This window comes from Chelon labrosus, assembly GCF_963514085.1.
Source record: "Chelon labrosus genome assembly, chromosome: 1".
NCBI classification, from domain to species: Eukaryota; Metazoa; Chordata; class Actinopteri; order Mugiliformes; family Mugilidae; genus Chelon; species Chelon labrosus.
In genome coordinates, this window is record NC_140337.1 from 5,896,469 (window position 1) to 5,911,904 (window position 15,436).

General features: G+C 41.7%; 1 pseudogene across 1 annotated transcript; it reads left to right on the forward strand.

Annotated features, from left to right (window-relative positions):
* The first annotated feature begins 505 nt into the window (after positions 1-505).
* LOC311486403 (protein NLRC3-like) lies at positions 506-15,131 on the forward strand (annotated as a pseudogene). The gene is made up of 8 exons (XR_014699982.1): positions 506-854; positions 5,394-5,464; positions 5,610-5,838; positions 6,008-7,788; positions 10,308-10,481; positions 11,462-11,635; positions 12,137-12,310; positions 12,698-15,131. The product of XR_014699982.1 is annotated as a protein NLRC3-like (transcript).
* The last annotated feature ends 305 nt before the right edge of the window (positions 15,132-15,436 follow it).

Below are 15,436 nucleotides of genomic sequence, written 5' to 3' on the forward strand. Positions count from 1 at the left end.
AGTGTTACGTTGCTGCTGTGATGAGCTGCATCCCGGCGTCACAGACAAAAATGGACATCATCCAAACAGAGACAGCTGCTGATGAGCAACTCCAAGTGGTAATCAGGTACATTAAGATTGGGTGGCCAGAACACATAAAACACACACAGAGCTGAAATGAAGTGTCTGTGCATGATGGGCTGGTACTCAGAGGGAGCAGGATAGTGATGCCAGGGTCGATGAGATCAGAAATGTTCGAGCGAATACATGATGGTCATCAAGGACTTAACAAATGCAGAATGAGCGCAAACACTTCATTGTGGTGGCCTGGCATAGCTTCACAAATCACACACAAAGTGGAGAACTGCATGTACTGTCTGGAGCATAGGAGAGCAGAGAACCTCTCCTGTCAACACCCCTCCCAGACAGACCGTGGAGGAAAATAAGCGTAGATCTCTGTGAACATGAAAAAGAGAACTTTCTTGTCATAGCAGACTACTATTCCAGATACCTGGAGATACTCCATATGCCAGCCACTACAAGAGCACAGGTGACTTTAAAGCTTAAAGCTACTTTTGCCCGGTATGGAATACATGAAGAGGTTGTCAGTGACAACGGGCCACAGTTCAGCAGTGATGTTTTCAGAGACTTTGCCCGTGAGATGGACTTTAAGCATGTGACCTCTAGCCCCCACAACCCACAGGGCAATGACCATGCTGAACGTGCAGTGCAAACAGCCAAAAGAACACTGAGACAAAAAGATCTAACTATTAATGGCCAGGAAAATCCGAAAACTTTACCTACTCTGTCTAAAGTCCAGCAACCAAAATGGCCAAACCGGCAGCACGTCAGACATAAGGATGCTGTGGAGAAGAGTGAGCAAGCTTTCCACTACAATAAGTGACATGGTGTGAAACCGCTCACACCACTGCAGCCAGGAGGCCCTGTTCTCACGAGGCTGGACGATCAAAAGACTTGGTCCACAAATGCAGAAGTGGCTGGGGAGAGCACAACTGAGAGATCATATGTCATTGCAACAGAGCAAGGAGCCCTGTACAGGCGAAACCGCCGCCATCTCCAAGCACTGCCTGATGTGGAGCCCCCAGTCAAAACCACTAAAAAAACCAAAGGCGAGCCCGAGATGTAGCTCTCCTGGTCCAAAGGTGACCCCTAATGGACTGTCTCAAACCATCAAACCAGGTCTGGTAGAGTTGTTAAACCTGTCCAGAGACTGGATCTGTAAAGGACTTTATGTTGAAGTTGTTCAAAAGGAAATCTGATATTGTATTGATCCAATATGTTTGTTGATAATGCTATTAATGGCTGGATAATAATGGTTCCCAGACCATAAGGGGTATTATTTACTGTTATGTGATTGAAGAGTTTATGTTTGTAGGCATTAACAAGGATGATGTTAAAAAAAAAAGGGGGGGGGGGGGTTACAACAGATGTGTTGTGACAGTTATGGTCGTACGAGGCATGCAAATTTTACGTTAGTTATGTTATGGTTGATGTAGTGGCCATTTGTCCAGAAAAAACGAATTAAACTTTAAATCAAACATAATCAAAGGGCCACTGATGCACCATGGGAATGTGGTTTAACGCAGGCAAGAGAAGATGAATGTCCACACCAGATCTTGCGTTTGGTGGTGATTTACTTCAAAAATAATAAAACAAATATAAGAACAAAGAAAATCGTGGCTGCTGGTTCCTCCTTGCACTGGTAAAAAACCATAGGCCCACCCAGGTGCATGCTGGTCCTCAAGGTGCCTACCTCCTTAAATAACCTCAGGTGCCCACAGTTACCCAAATACCAAAAAATAAAACAAAATTGTAAATATGCAAATGTAAATATCCAAACAAATAACAAAGAGTATCATCAAAAATTATTATCTAAACAAAACAAACACTTAAGTTAATAATTTACCCATAATTAGCAAATTAAATTTACAACTAAGACTAACTTTACAAATAGCTCCTGCATTGAGAAGTGTGTTAAAAGAGCACTCTGTCAATAAATGACCAAAGGTTGAAGCAACAAGAACTCTCATCATTTTAGAATCAACTCTTAAGTTTATTTCACAGTCATTTTGAGCCGGGAGGACATTAAGGCTCAGTGAACTCGTGTTCACTGAGCGTTAAGAGGCTGAACTCACGCTAAACATCCACAAACATTCAGGGCTGAGTTCGAGTCCAGCTGAGAGCTGCGTCATCTTCATACAACCTGGAATATTATTTAGTTTTTAGTCCATGACACAAAACATCTTTATTGATTGATTTGTACACATCTTCAGATTTTTAATCTGAGTCATGAAGTCTGAGTTGACTCCTCCTCCAAACACCTGGCAGTTTCCTGGTTTCAGTTTAGTTTCTCTTTCACCAGGATCGTGTTGCAGATATTTTTCTCTCCGTGTCAAACTCCGTCTGAAGGTAATGAAGCAGTTTTTAATGTTTTCTTCGTTAATATCAGATGTCAGCAGCTCAGCTCCAACAGAAGCAGCAGAAATCTGCAGCTCCATAAATTCACGTTAATCTGATCAGAGCTGAAAGTCCAGAGTCTGGAGGAGGACTCGTTTGAAACTGATCCGCCATTTATGTACGAAGGTTGCGTGCAAAAACGTTCCGTAGCGTGTAGGCCTACTCGCTCACGGAAAAGTTCAGATGTAGAGTGAAATGTCCGGGAACTGTGCCTACGGCAACGCCATGGCTGGCGTACGCTGGCCTCTACAGATGTTGATCCTTTGGCGACACTTAGAGGTGATGCTCGGAAACTGTCATAAATGTGAAAACTAGCCTATTAGTCCGACCGATCGGGACAGTGCCGGTCGACCCTGAGCAGAGCCATGCCAGCCGTGTGGGACGGAGTTGTCCGCATGCCAGTGAGGTATATCAGATTCCCATACAATGCATCTGAACAGGTCAACATTAAAGAGCAGTTTGCAGCGAGAACCGGTTTTCTGAATGTAATCGGAGCTATCGACTGCACACACATTTATACAAAAGCGCTATCACGTGATGCATTTGTAAATGTCAACAGGAAACATTTTCATTCGATCAATATACAGATTATATGTGATGCGCAAATGCAATTAACCAACATTGTGGCGCGTGGAGGACAGCGTGCCAAAGAGGACATTTTTGCACAATTTCAACTTATTTGATTATTTCCATCCACGACAGTCTTTGATTTGAAATCTTTCTCTAGAAGTTTGATCTGTTTTTCTAACGGGAAGCGCTGAAAGTATCTAGAAGTTTGATCTGTTTTTCTAACGGGAAGCGCTGAAAGTAACTAGTACTTTTACTCCTGTTCAACATAGAGACGCTTTCTACATGATATTCACATTTATATCTAGAATATAGAAGAGTTTAAAACATGGAATGGACATGAGATATGTTGTGTTCATATGTAAATCTATGTCTGATATCTAGAGTTTTCTATATAAAAGGTAAATCTATTAAAGACTCAAGTGGTGTTTCTTGTCACCTCCTCGGTATATGAATGAAAACATATCAGTGTGAGATTGTGTTGGTCCCACTGTGCTACATATCTGCTGACAAGACACGGCAACACGTTACAACAAAGAAATACAAAAGGAATAAATTAACAGAGGGTTTACTAGTATATGAAGAATGTGTCTAAAATATATACAAGGTATTTAATGTCTGTATAAAATATAGAAAGTCTATGAACTGTAAGATAGTAAAATATATACGTTGATCATGATGGACCTGAGTTTGTTCAAAGTCTCAGTGAACGCATCATGTGTGTCCTCCATGGCTCCATCTAGTGGACGGATAGTAGAAGTACAGCAGCTGATGAACGAGAGCCATCAGTGGAGGATCAGCTGATCTGTTTACAACATAAATGATTAGTGTTTCAGCAGCATGGACCAGAGAGAGGACAGACTGGAGGGACCTGGACATGGACCTGGACCTGGATCTGGACCTGGATCTGGACCTGGAGCCAGCTGTGTGTCCTTTAAGAGCGACCGGTCCAAGGAGATTATTACTGAGTTTAAAGGAGGACGTGGTTGTGCTCCAGAGAGGTAAAGTTTCAGTAAATCTGTATGACTTGAGAAGCTGACGATAAATAAATATTGACTTGCTCATGTCTGTTTCATCTCTGCTGCTTAGATGTTGTAGATGTTTCCTCAGAAGATAAACAGATGTTGATCTAAAATAACACAGACACACTGGAAGAAGAAGATAGACAATATATAGATATACAGTAGAACAATCACTAACTTTATACAAGTCACATGGTCTGAGTAACTTGCTGAATTCTTGCTTATTTTACAAAATCTTCCTTAGAGGAGGAGACAGATAAGAGACTGATCTTTGAAGCAAAGTAATGTCTTCAGTCTTTAATCAGCTGTTCAGTCTGTTTCCATGGAGACAAGTCTTCATTCTGTTTGACAGTGGACCAGAGAGAGAGAAGATGAGATCTGTCTGAGGAGCTAAACTAATGCTAAGCTAACCAAGTCTTCTTCATGGTAGAGACTCAGATGAAACTCATCAGCTGTAACGCTGCAGAGGAAGTGGAGCTGGAGAATAAAAACTCCTGGTTCATCTATGTTCTAGTCTTCATGGACACTCGTGACCTTTGGTTTATTCCTGGAAGAGTGAACATTGTTATGTCCAGAAACTAAACTGAAACAAAGACGTCTGGACTAGAAGACATTTCCTCCAAGTGCTCAGCTCTAAATGATTGGTGGGGAGTTTAGGTTTTCATCACCTGAAGGTCACATGTCTGTTAATGACCTGATACTCCCCTGGAGCTGGAGCTGGAGCTGGAGGAACCTGTTCTGATGAACCTGGTGATTCTCTGATGATCCATTAATGTCCAGAGACTCCTCAGATGTTCAGAACATGTGGACATTGTTGTCCCTTGTCCTCCAGGTGTAGGTGGACAGCTGAGTCCTGACCTGAAGACCTTGTTTGAGTAGTAGAGAAGATAACTCAGGATGAGTTGGGGGGGAAGGACATCCAGGCTATTTTGTGTAGACACTTTGTTTGTGTCCAAAGTTAAAATAGTGAAATATGTTTGAGGAGACAAAGAAACAGCTGATGGCTCTGAGGTGAAGAACATGTGCCTCGCTAGGATTATCATCTCTAACATGATCTGTCAGAGAGTCTGAGGTTTCTTAATGTTTCTGTCTGGTTTGTTTTCTGTGCGGCTGATAATGGCCTGTCCTTCTCCAGCTGATTGACCAGGGAGGCAAAGCTTTATGAAACAGCTACAGACTGAGCTGTTGATGGTCAGTGGGATCAGCAGGACTAGTAAATCTTTACCACTACAGACACTCATCTGATTCACTCTTCACATCCACTTATCACTCCAGGGACATTTACCTTGTGTTTGTCTCTGTGTGAACAGACATGATGAGAGCTAATGGTTGATGATTGATCCACAGAGTCCACCAGAAGAGCTCAAAGGTTCTCAGTTGACCAGCAGCATCAGACACAGCCGGACTTCATCTTTCTGGTCTGTACATGTACAACAACTACTTTCCATCATCTCCATGCTGCACTTTATAGACCAGTGGATTGTCAGTGTGTCCAACATGGATCTGATGTTTGTCTCCATGATTTCAGTCCGCTTGTGTCATTCATATCATATTCTGTTCCAGCTGCTGGAGAACAACATCATCACTTTTGTGAAGAACGAGCTGAAGAAGATCCAGAAGGTTCTGAGTCCAGATTACCCAGAATGCTCAGAGAGTCAGAGGGAGGATGAGGACGTGTTGGAGGGTGAGGATGAGGAGCAGAGGAGGAGCAGCAGAGATTTATTTCTGAAGATCACAATGAACTTCCTGAGGAGAATGAAGCAGGAGGAGCTGGCTGACTGTCTGCAGAGCAGTAAGAGGATTACTTTAAACATTGAAGCTGCTGGAGAAATGGGACATTTTCTAATGTCTCCAGAGATGAACCAAGATAGTTTCACGCACTCATTCTTTAGAGCAATGACATGTTGGAATATTTACTGGAGAGTTTATTCATTCATCTTATTTTTTGTTCGTTCATTCAGGACTTGTTGCTCCAGTTTGTGGACGTAAAGTTAAATCTACTCTGAAGGAGAAGTTCCAGTGTGTGTTTGAGGGGATTGCTGAAGCAGGAAACTCAACCCTGCTGAATGAGATCTACACAGAGCTCTACATCACAGAGGGAGGGACTGCAGAGGTCAATGATGAACATGAGGTCAGACAGATTGAAACAGCATCCAGGAAACCACACAGACCAGAAACAACCATCAGACGAGAAGACCTCTTTAAAGCCTCACCTGGAAGACGGGCCAATCAGAAGAGTGATGACAAAGGGAGTGGCTGGCATTGGAAAAACAGTTTTAACACAGAAGTTCACTCTGGACTGGGCTGAAGACAAAGCCAACCAGGACATCCTCTTCATATTTCCACTGACTTTCAGAGAGCTGAATGTGGTGAAAGAGAGAAAGTTCAGCTTGGTGGAACTTGTTCATCACTTCTTTACTGAAACCAAAGAAGCAGGAATCTGCAGCTTTGAAGAGTTCCAGGTTGTGTTCATCTTTGACGGTCTGGATGAGTGTCGACTTCCTCTGGACTTCCACAGCACTGAGATCCTGACTGATGTTACAGAGTCCACCTCAGTGGATGTGCTGCTGACAAACCTCATCAGGGGGAAACTGCTTCCCTCTGCTCGCCTCTGGATAACGACACGACCTGCAGCAGCCAATCAGATCCCTCCTGAGTGTGTTGACATGGTGACAGAGGTCAGAGGGTTCACTGACCCCCAGAAGGAGGAGTACTTCAGGAAGAGATTCAGAGATGAGGAGCAGGCCAGCAGGATCATCTCCCACATCAAGACATCACAAAGCCTCCACATCATGTGTCACATCCCAGTCTTCTGCTGGATCACTGCTACAGTTCTGGAGGATGTGTTGGAAACCAGAAAGGGAGGAGAGCTGCCCAAGACCCTGACTGAGATGTACATCCACTTCCTGGTGGTTCAGACCAAAGTGAAGAAGGTCAAGTATGATGGAGGAGCTGAGACAGATCCACACTGGAGTCCAGAGAGCAGGAAGATGATTGAGTCTCTGGGAAAACTGGCTTTTGATCAGCTGCTGAAAGGAAACCTGATCTTCTATGAATCAGACCTGACAGAGTGTGGCATCGATATCAGAGCAGCCTCAGTGTACTCAGGAGTGTTCACACAGATCTTTAAAGAGGAGAGAGGACTGTACCAGGACAAGGTGTTCTGCTTCATCCATCTGAGTGTCCAGGAGTTTCTGGCTGCAGTCTACATGATCCACTGTTACACCAACAGGAAGACAGAGGTGCTGGAGGACTTCCTGGAAATAAACTACAATAACTCACCTCTGGATGAATTTCTGAACAGAGTCATGATTAAATCCCTGGAGAGTAAAAATGGTGACCTGGACCTGTTGGTTCGCTTCCTTCATGGTCTCTCTCTGGAGTCCAACCAGAGACTCTTAGGAGGTCTGCTGGGTCAGACAGAGAAGAGTCCAGAAATCATCCAGCGAACCATCAACAAGCTGAAGGAGATGAACACAGATGAAATCTCTCCTGACAGAAGTATCAACATCTTCCACTGTCTGATGGAGATGAACGACCTCTCAGTTCATCAGGAGATCCAAGAGTTCCTGAAGTCAAAGAACAGATCAAAGTATATCTCTGTGATCCACTGCTCAGCTCTGGCCTACATGCTGCAGATGTCAGAGGAGGTTCTGGATGAGCTGAACCCGTATCAGTACAACACATCAAAGGAGGGACGACGGAGACTGATCCCAGCTGTGAGGAACTGCATACATTTTCGGTGAGTCCTAAACAGAAACAAGTGTTTCACTTGTTCACTGCAAACATCACAGTCAGTTGTATTTAGTCCCAGATGGTCTCCAGCTGTTTAAAACTGTTCTTCTAGTTATTGACTCTTTTCTTTGTATTTCTCTGTCTTATTATTCTCTCCATCAGTAAGTTAGTTTAGCTGAAGCAGACTCTGAGGCCACACGTTACAGTGATGAGAGGATATTGAAGGCTGTTTCTAGAGTACAGAATAATCCTGAAGTCAGTGAAGTGGCTCCACATCAACATCTATCCAAAGCTTGTTAAGATCAACATGAGTCACTGTAAATTACTGATCATCCCACACAGAGACTGACCCTGATGGAGCATTTTATTGACAGAGTTCACTGTTTCATTTTAAGGAGAGAAGTCGAGTCACATTGTCTTTTTTTTACGTCTTTCTTTATATTTGTTTCCTGTCTTGTTGCTGTAGAGACGAGTTGAAGCAGGAAATGCTCAGAGGTCTGAATATATAAGAGCAGAACGGCAGAAGTCTGACTTGTTAAAGAGATCTGAAACACAAAGGTCAGAGTTTACAGTAATTTTACAGATAAAACCCTGAGAACATCTTTGTGATGAATTGATGGTGAAAAGAATTCAATCTGATTGTTTGTTCATTGTGTTTGTGCTGAACAACTAAAGTTGACCCAGTCCTGTGTCCTCCACATGGAAATATTTCACCATGTTCATACTGAATGATGTCCAGGTCTGAGGTTGTCAAGTGATGTTTTTTATGGGCACAGATCATCTTTCCAACTGGAACTGTTCACTGAGCTGAACTCAGTCAAAAGATCCAGAGTCCATTAAACAGTGAAGACAGTCCAGATGTTCATTCTGTCTGATGTGCAAAGGCAAGTTGTTCCACAGTTTGCGGCCAGCAACTGCAAAGGCGCGCCTCTCATCTTCCTCTTTGTCTTTGGGATAACCAACAATGACTGATCTGTCGACCTGAGAGAGTGCAAGAGAGCGCAAGGCTGGAGCAGTTCGGACAGATACTGAGGAGCGAGGCCATGAATACATTTAAATACAGATAAAATAATTTTAAAATCAATCCAATCAATTGTGCTTTTTGGTACCAGTTAAAAGTCGAGCAGCAGTGTTTTGAATCAGGTGTAGTTGAGACAGTGACGTATGGCTAAGCCTAACATAAAGTGCATTGCAATACTCTAAGTGGGTTGTGATAAAATCATGGATTAAAATCTCGAAGTGACTGGAGAGAAAGAAATGGTTTTACTTTGGCCAGTTGTCTCAGCTGGAAGAAACTGGACTTAACCACTGATTTAATCTGTGCACCCAATTTCAGATCGCTGTCAAGTCGTACACCAAGGTTAGTTGATGTCTGTGTTAAATGAAGATTTAAAGGCCCCAGATCAGCATGGACATTGGAGGCATCACTAGGCCCAAACAGCATGACCTCGGTCTTGTTATCGTTTAAGTGTAAAAGATTTATGGCCAGCCATGCCTTGATTTCTGCCAAGCACTCTAGCAGTCGATTTGCAGAGTAGTTGTCTGTTTGATTGAGGGGCACATAAATTTGGCTGTTATCAGTATACAAATGGAATGCAATGTCATGTTTCCGTACAATTGATATAAGAGGATCCAAGTCGAGGGAAAACAGAAGTGGGCCAAGAATAGAGCCTTGGGGCACTCCTGATCTAAGAGGCGCTACATTGGACTCAGCCGCTCCAACGCGGACAGAAAACCTTCTTTGAGTTAGGTAGGACCTAAACCAATCTAGGGCACGACTGCGAATGCCCACGAGTTCTCCAGGCAAAACAGGAGGATCTGGTGGTTCACTGTATCGAAGGCAGCTGCTAAGTCCAACAAAACCAAAACAACACAGTGACCAGAGTCAGTGGCTAAAAGAACATCATTAAAAACTCTCAACAGTGCTGACTCAGTACTGTGGTGGGTTTTAAACCCAGACTGGAAGATCTCAAGAATGTTGTGTTCATCTAAGAAGGACTTCAACTGGCAATACATAATTTTCTCCAGAATCTTACAGAGGAAAGGGAGTTTGGAGATGGCCTAAAAAAATACTGATGAGTCTAAACCAGGCTTTTTAATCAGTGGTGTCACTACAGCATGTTTAAAACTCACAGGTAGAATCCCTTTTGCTAATCTACCATTTATTATATTGAGCACATATGGTGCTAAGGTGGAAGAAACCTCTCTGTCACGAGTATTGTGACAGTTAGAGGTAATGACGTCTGAGAAATGATTATACTTGGCAGCTTTCACAGTTCTCTCATAAAAACGCCAGCTATCTTTCAACATCTGGAAGGACACCTGTAGCAACTAAACAAAGGTCTGAGAGAGATGATGAGAATGACTGTTTCCTGTCAAACACAGTCAGAGAAGATGAGCTGAACCACTGATGTGCAGACAAAATGTCCAACAGGATGTGTCCAACTGTCCACTCATCAAACACATCACCTTCATAGAAATGTCTCCTTCCATTATAACAGATTTTATTTATTTGTCTCATGACAGACTTGTTGACTGTGGACTCTCAGAGGGTGACTGTGAAGTTGTGGCCTCAGCTCTGAAGTCCAACCCCTCCCATCTGAAACATCTGAACCTGAGTAAAAACAACCTGCAGGATTCAGGAGTGAAGCATCTGTCTACTGGACTGGAGAGTCTAAACTGTAAACTGGAGACTCTGAGGTCAGTTTTTATTTATTTTCTTATCAGGGTTCTGAAGAATGGAGATCCAGTTTAGATGAGTTCTCTTGTCAGGGCTGTCAGATAGAAAAGGAGCTCAAAGAGTTTAAATGAAGGAGCATCATGTTCCTGAACATCGGCAGGTATCTCCTCAGTCATCACTGGTGGGTCTGATCACAAACCAGATCAAGTCCAGTGTTCACATGTACATTAACAGAGTTCTTGGTGTCACTAATCATTCTTTCTGCCCATACTGTCTGTGGAGAAATCCCCTTATAGTCTGACTCCAATGAGACAAGATGGAGGACAACATCCAGTGCTGTTGTGTGGATGAATGATTGTAAAGTTGATCTTCAACTCATCTTGTTCTTCAGCACATCCAGTCAGTATCTCTGTGTTTCCACAGTGTTTCATGCTGACCTGCAGTAGAGGGACAGGAACTCAAAGAGGAATAGTGTCAGATTAGTGTCAGTCAGACTGCTGAAGCTTCATATTAGTGTCAGCTGAACAGTGGAGTTGTGCTAGGAAGAGACCACTTCGCAGTCAGTGTGGACAGCAGGAATGTGAAGAACTCTGTAATCTCCATATGACATGTGACTGTTGTTGGAAGACACACTTGAACATGTCAACGTCTCCTTTAACATTTGAATGACACAAACCTCCTGAGACACCAAATCCAGGAAGAAGAAGGTCCTGGAATCAAAGAACTAATCAACAGTTTGTAGTCCAACATGTGTGAGGAGGAGATATTGATCCTATGATGAGGTCAGCAGCATCTTATTGATCTGTGTTGACATGAATAGTTGTCTGAATGTTGTGCTGACGTTTGGATGATGTCTGTAGAAGACTGACATGATGAAGATCCACAATAACACAAGGACAAAGTCACTCATTTTAGAGAACAGGTCATTGATCAGGACATATTTCAGACCTCAACACATCTGATTGATCATCAATCATTTCATCTTTTATTCTTTATTCAGACTGAAGAGCTGCAGTTTGTCAGAGATCAGCTGTGATTCTCTGGTCTTAGCTCTGAAGTCCAACCCCTCCCATCTGAAACATCTGGACCTGGGCTTCAACAACTTGGAGGATTCAGGAGTGAAGCAGCTGTGTGGTTTTCTGGAGAGTCCAGACTGTAGATTCGAGACTTTGAGGTCAGACTCCATGTTTTCTTTGTGTGCTGAGATGAATGTGATGGTAAAGTTGTGGTGATTCTAAACTGCAGACATCAGGCTGATATTCTACTGATCCACACTGGGGATCTTCATGGTAAAGTCTGTTTTCATCTTCTGTGGTTTAGTTTCCTGCTGATGAAACATGAAACGGATCAATCAGCTGATTGGTTGTTGGAGTCATTGATCAAGGAGCAGCAGCAAACATTTGCTGCTTCTAGTTTCTGATGATTTTCTTCTTTTCTCTGGTTTCTCTCATTTTAAACTGAATCTCTTTGGAAACTGTGATGGACACGTCTCAGTTTGTTTGATTTGGATTTGGTTTGACAACTAATCAGAGGAATGTAAAGATCAGTGATAAATAATAAATGTTTAGTCCTCAGTGTTCAGTCTGAACCTTCTCCAGCTCTTAACAGATTATGAAACTCGCAATGATTCCAGGAACTTTGACTTCTAATCTCACATCTTTTATTCTTTATTTAGTTTGAGGGGCTGCAGTTTGTCAGAGATCAGCTGTGATTCTCTGGTCTCAGCTCTGAAGTCCAACCCCTCCCACCTGAAACATCTGGACCTGAGCTTCAACAACCTGAAGGATTCAGATTTGAAGGAGCTTCTTGATCTTGTGAAGAGTCCAGACTATAAACTAGAGACTCTCATGTAAGTAGAGGGTTCCAGTCAGTCTATGCTGCTTTCATCAGTATTGTCCTAAACACAGTCAGTATCAAAGATCCAGTGTTTCCTGTAACCCTGCAGCTTCTCAGTGACGCTGTGAGAAAGACAGAGGGAGAGACAACAGTCAGCTAATCAGATGAGCCAGGCGCTTGTTGTGATCACGTGTTTGAGTTGATGTAAAGACGACTGCTGTTGTTGTGTTGATGTGTCCAGGAAATAAAGCTGGATTCCAGTTGACAACTTTCCAAGATGTATAGAGACAGTGGTGGTCATTCATCAAGTCCCTGCTGCTCTTTCTACTGGATGTGATGATGAAGGGAGACTTTGGAAAAACTCCTTTACCTCCTCTCTTCTTTCTCCTCCTCTCTACAGATGGGAGCCATCAGATCGCTGCTCTGTTCTTCCCAACAGACAGAGGTCATCTTCAGATAGCTGCTCTATCTGCTGAGAGAGGATGAGCTGTGTCCTGATGTTCCAGAGGTTGAAGCAGACTCTGACTGAACCATCCCTGCAAACATTTTGACGTCTAATAAACGTTGAAACGACGTCTAAACGTACACGTCGCCAGGAGGTCTAAAAGTAATGCTGAAATGCAAATTGAAACGACGTCGCGTTGCAACCTCGACGTCTTTTTAACGGTCGTAAACAACGTCTCCACAACGTCACGTTGTAACACAGATGTCTTCTAAACGCGCATTATTCACCTTCTAAAAATGATCCAGTGTAAATATTCTGATATATATTTTTACAGCTGTATGTGTCGAGTTTTAGATGTTGTTTCTGCAGTGGAGTTAAAAAGAGGTTGACAAATGCAGGTAGAGAAGACGTTGACGTTGCGATCTGACGTCTTTTCAACCTTCATTTCAGCATTACTTTTAAAGCCCCTGGCTGCGTCTAGGTCTCGACGTCGTTTTAACGTTTGTTCAACGTCGAAATGTTATCTGTTCAAATTGACTGACTAACTGCAAAAACAATTAGTGTTTACATATAGATAATACATTTAATGAATAATAAATAATATTAAAAATATTTTTTGCTATAAATTAACACATTTATATAAATACAATGTATTAACAGAACCTACCTTTGGGGGGAAATTATAAGTTTGACAACACAAAAGTGCAATTTCTTTAAAGTTTTATTACACAAACAATCAGAACACTAAAAAATAATGAGACCAACATGATTCTTACACATACAGCTCTGGAAAAAGTTAAGAGACCACTTCAAAATGATCAGTTCCTCTGGTTTTACTATTCATAGCTATGTGTTTGAGTAAAATGAACACTTTTGTTTCATTCTATAACCTACTGACAAAATGTCTCCCAAATTGGAAATAAAAATATTGTCATTTAGAACATTTATTTGCAGAAAATGGCAACAGGTCAAAATGACAAAACAATTCTGGTGTTTTCAGACGTTGTATAATGCAGTGGAGTGGAGATCCTCACTCTGTCATGTGAAGCTGGAAAAACATTTGAAGTATATTACTGTACAAATCTTAAACACATCTTGGGAAATTATACACCGTTTTACCATCTAATTCACCTACGTACATACTACATACATCACATGAATGTTAAGTCATGAAACAGACATAAATTGCTTTTTGGTTATATTTACATAGGCCAAAAAGTCCCAGATAATGATAAAATAAAAACATTACATGATTTTAAATAGAAGAAGCATTGTTGATTAACAAAGCAGACAATTAGGCATTGCATTGGGAGTCAATTTTTTATGTTCACAATCCACTGAATGTTAACATTTTAACAGCTAATCAATAGATTATGCTACCATTGTTTTTTTATGAAGATAAATTAACATTTTCAAATTATCTTGGGGAAAAAATGCATTTTCTGGACACCTCCATGTCAGCTGGTCTGTATAAGTGCTTCACTGATTTATGTCTGGATTTCTAAACTCCAATAGTCCAAAAATATCAGAATATTAGACAGAAAGCACACTGAAGAGCTGTTTCATGTTAGCCGAGTGAGCAGCTAGCTTGAAATAGAGGTGGGCGGATCGATCCAAATATCGATAATATCGATACCAACGTTGGTATCGAGATTGATCGATACCAATGTAATGAGATCGATACTTAAGTTTCAGTTTCTCTCGTTTCATTAAAGAAGCGACCTGACTCTGTTTGTCTAAATGCCGCTGCTGTCACAGAGCAGATCAGGCTCATTTTGCTCCTCCTCCCCCTCGCTTGTGTTTGTTGTACCGTCATGTGACTCCGTGACACCAGGTGACCGAACACCGCCCACCGCTACCAACCAGGCCTGACCAACTGCAACGCATTACACACAACGAGAGAAAGAGTAAGGCTGTTTGGTTATATTTTCGGGCCGAAAATGAAACGATAGCAAGTTGTACTATTTGTAAAAAGGTGGTAAGATACAGTGGTAACACAACAAACTTGTAAAAGCAGATGGATATTTTTAAAATCCCCGCCCACCTAGCCCCTACAGATCGCTGATGAGAACAAAAAAAGTGCACTAAAGGGGAGAAATGTTGTCTTATTTTTGTATTGTATTGTACTTCCTAAACACTTCCTTACATTATTTATAATATTTGTTGTGGAGTGATAATTTTCTACACTTTCTTTATTTAAGAAAAAAAATTACAGAAAGAAGTTCAATGAAGGGAGAGATTTAGTTTGTATTGTAGTTTCTGAACACTGCCTGAAAAATAATTTGTTTTTATTTGTCCTCAAGTGATCATTTTGTGTTGTTTCTGAGCAAAAACTTTTATTGTGATAATAAAGTATTTTGTATTTACTTATAAACCAAATTCTGTACTGGACTTTAACTGATTAATAATCCAGAAGGCAAATCACAAAAATACTTAAAATGTCATGAGAATTCATTCAGATTTAGATTGATTCAGATTGATGGTGCATCCACCTTAATTATTAAAAAGTATCGATATCGGTATCGGTATCGGCGATACTGGCCCTGTATTTACTTGGTATCGGATCGATACCAAATCTAGCGGTATCGCACACCTCTAGCTTGAAATCCACTCGACAGTTAAACACATAACGCACGGTCGGTCAATGCCACTTTTTAAAACACGGAAAGTTGCATATGAACCTACAGTTTATGA